This window comes from Terrapene carolina, unplaced genomic scaffold, assembly GCF_002925995.2.
Source record: "Terrapene carolina triunguis isolate 2854851 unplaced genomic scaffold, T_m_triunguis-2.0 Scaffold53, whole genome shotgun sequence".
Classification (NCBI taxonomy): Eukaryota; Metazoa; Chordata; order Testudines; family Emydidae; genus Terrapene; species Terrapene triunguis.
In genome coordinates, this window is record NW_020664404.1 from 13,528,432 (window position 1) to 13,532,489 (window position 4,058).

The following is a 4,058-nucleotide window of genomic DNA, read 5'->3' on the forward strand; positions in this document are numbered from 1 at the left end:
CTATTTACAGGGCTTCAGTGGTTCATAGGCCTTTTGCCAGCCCTCTGCGTAGGGGGGAGTTTCACCCAGAACGAAAAGCTATCCATTCTTTCCATTTGTGTGTCCAGCTGCTTCTGCACCAAGCCTTCTCCCCTCCCACCCTTACTCAGACAAAACCACCAGTGACTTCCTTGGGAATTTTGCCTGATTAAGCACAAAGGATGAGGTGCTGTTTATCTAAAAAGCAGCACATCTAGCTAGAAACCCTTATCCAAGGCTAAAGCAAGTTCACACCATCATAAGTAATTAAAAGCATCCCTTGCTTTATTATTAAGACATTGCTGAATGGGTTGCAAGTTCCAGCTATTCGTAGTTTCAGTGCTACCTACACTCGTAGAAACTGACCTTCGTGAACAGAAGGCAGCGGCTGTAGATAATGGCCCCCAGTGAAGCCATGCTAGCGTTTTTACCATGGACTGTAGACTTGCTCTGAAGAGGGTTAGATGAGATGGTTAAAAGCTGGTGGGGACCTAGAAGTCTGCCTATGCTAGCTGCTGCCTGTTAGCAAGCGTGAGAGATCTTTAAGGGGAAAAGAGGCTAGTGTAAACCCTGCTGAAGACTCCAAATGGAATTTCATGTCCTAAACCAGACATGTGCATGCTCTTGCCATCTCTAATAAATTGAAGTTGATACCTCAGTCTTAAATGTTCCAATCATACTGCACCAGCTGTAGGTTTGGGATCTCTTGGAGTGGTCTTGAGATAGCAAAGATTTCTACTTCTTTTTATTGTCTGACAGTTGTCATTGGCTGTATGAAGCAATGCCATGTGCCCTACAAACTCTGCTTAATATTACTCCACTGGAGAAAATCCCTTTGTTTTGTCCTGGCCTGCACAGGATTTAACTGTTTAAGAACTATATGTAAGCCTGGTCCAAACTCAGTTTTGGGCCAAATGGGGCTTTATCATGGTTTGGCCCATGAGTATGGATGGAGCCAAATCACGTTATAACTAAACTGAAATAATAAGTTCTTGCTTCCATTTCTACCTGTACCAAAGGGTTTTTTGTAACCCACACAGCCAGCCAAAATCCATTCCAACCCTGGCCAAAACCACGTTCAAACTGTACTTGAGCACAGCTGTTAAATAAGACTGAAAACCCTTTGTGTAGAACAACAGTATCTGTCAATCTCAGGTTTCCATACGGCCCCCGTCGCTGTGGTGTTTATGCTCTGATCGCTGTTACGCTGAGAGCTAGGATTGGAGGTGAGGACTCAAAGATTAACTTGGAACCTTTGCCACTGGGTCAGACCAAAGGTCCATCTAGCCCAGTGTCCTGTCTTCCGACAGTGGCCAATGCCAGGTGCCCCGGAGGGAATGAACAGAACAGGGAATCATCAAGTGATCCATCCCCTGTCACCCATTCCCAGCTTCTAGCAAACAGAGGCTAGGGACACCATCCCTGCCCCTACTGGCTAATAGCCATTGATAGACCTATCCTCCATGAATTTATCTAGTTCTTTTTTGAACCCTGTTATAGACTTGGCCTTCACAACATCCTCTGGCAAGGAGTTCCACAGGTTGACTGTGCATTGTGTGAAGAAATACTTCCTTTTGTTTGCTTTAAACCTGCTGCCTATTAATTTCATTGGGTGACCCCTAGTCCTTGTGTTATGAGTAAACAACACTTCCTTATTTACTTTCTCCACACCAGTCATGATTTTATAGACGTCAATCATATCCCCCCTTTATCCTGATGGTTCAGAATCAGGTGTGTGCATAATGTGTGCTACTGTAATGGGAACAGCAATACCAACAAAAGTGACTACTAGAAGCATGGACTACAATTTTTATGACTGGGGGAGGGGAGGGGAATTCTCTTTCTAAACAATGGACTTCAGACACATATCCCTGGCTCCGTCAATGTACATTTAAAAGACAAATGAGGGTTTGCCTAATAAGAAGGGAGGATAGCTTGAAAATCTGTACATACTGACTCACCACAGAATGAAATTAAAGTAGCGCTTACATGCATTGCTTAAGCCCCATATTTTCAGATTCTCGTAGTGTTGAGGATGCACTGCTTTTGGAGAGAGAGGCCAGTTTTAGAATTTTTAAAGTACTATCTGGTGAATTCAAATAGGTCAACATGACTGTAATACAGCCTGAATGTAGTTGCACCTTTTGTCTTCGTGGACACAGCTGGCTAGAGCACGATTTAATAATGTTACATGCTTGGATCCATGTAAATGGTACAGCAAAAGTTATATTACTGAACTGTAGGAGTCTACATTTGGATTGTTTTTTTTCCCTTTGGCTTTATTTGCACTAGATTTTCTCTTTTATACTGTTGTGGGTTTTGTTTTGTTTTTTTCAGCTGACCTGCTGTTTAGCTAATAAAACAGCCGGTTTTGACTATATGTAACCATTTGATATGATTGTGAATATAAAGCCCTGAGTGGCATCACTCAGACTTACTGCCATGAGGGAGCCCTGTGTCTGAGAACATTAATTACAGGGGGACCATAGTTAAGGTTATGCAAAGCTCTGAAGATGTAAAGTGCCATAAAGATGCTAAGTATTTCTAATGAATTATTGTTGAAAGGGGTCCAAGGGCCTGGAATGGCAAAGTCTGAGTTTATTGCACAGATATGATTGATTATCCAAGGGAGAAGCTACCAGTGGCTTTAGTACTATTGTTATGTCCCCTTTTCTCTGTCTTCTCCCCCACCCATAACCTCGAAATGGCATTGAGACTGGTTCCAAGGCCACAGGATAGTGGCAGATAAAGATGTGTCTTGGAAACTAATTCATGTTCACTGTGCTAAAATAATGCCACCCACCATTCATGTTATTCACCCCAGATCTGGTATCTGTCCCTTGTATACATTGAATTCTCACAAAATGGAATGAACAACATGGTAGAGGCCAAACAGCTTGATCAATGTGAAGCTTTGCAGCAGTTTTTATTAACTAATATATTTTAAAATGTGTGTTTGCCCCCTTTGCGGAGTCTTGCTTTTGTACAGATGCATAGTCATGCTATTTACCACCGGGGTCTTGCAAGGACCACCTTGAAAATGAAGTGTGGACCACAAAGATTAATTTCTCCAGATTTAGTAGACAAATGGGTGCAGACTTAAGGTAACTTGAATGGAAAGAATGGTCTGAGAAAATGTTCGTCATTTTTCTTCTGTTTGTATTTTATATGAAGGCACCAAAATGGCTTCAGCCATTTTTGTAAATATTTGCCGTGTATTTCAAGTGCCCTTAGACTGGGGTGCCTCTACTTAGAGGTACTCACACCTAACCCGTATTAGGGGTTACATGAGACTAGAACCTCTTGATCATGTGACATGTTGATATTAACTAATGTGGGATGAAACATCTGTTTTTTTTTTTCCAAAGGAAAGTATGAGCAATAAGTTTCCATGTGACATTCCAGTCATTTTTTCAGACTAGAAGCTGGCGCACAGCTTGGGATGTTGAAGATATTTTGGGGTAACACACAATTAGTAAAGAGCCTACAATATTTTCTACAGATTTTTCCCTCTTTCCTAGCAGTCCCCAAACAGTTTCTTAGAGTGAAGTTTTGAGTTACAGATGTGGCAAGATTGAATGAAGTGGAAGTTTGGAATACAAACAATACGTCATTAGAACTTGGACTTTTGTTTAATTCTTTTGTGAGCTGCTTGTGCATTTGATTGTGATATTTGCACCAATAATTCTCAGCTGTGAATTGCACTTGTGTAAAGATGACTTTTGGGTGCATGAAAAATCTTCTAATGATACAATACTCACTTTACTTGTAGTGAAAATTTTTTGTTGCTTGTTTTGTAGTAAAAAAAACCTGTGTGAAATCTTTAAAGAATGTGCTATGTGTTTTTATTTGTATTTTACCATTATCACTTTTTAAACCCTTTCCAAGATAAACGCAATGGCTAACATATGTAAGTACCCATCCATAATGTGTAGGAAAAAAGCAGAGTTCTCATAAGTGACTTCAATCTGAATGATGTATGCTGGAAGTCTCATTAAAATGTCCTTGGAATTTCTACAAGTTTTACAGATGTCAATTTC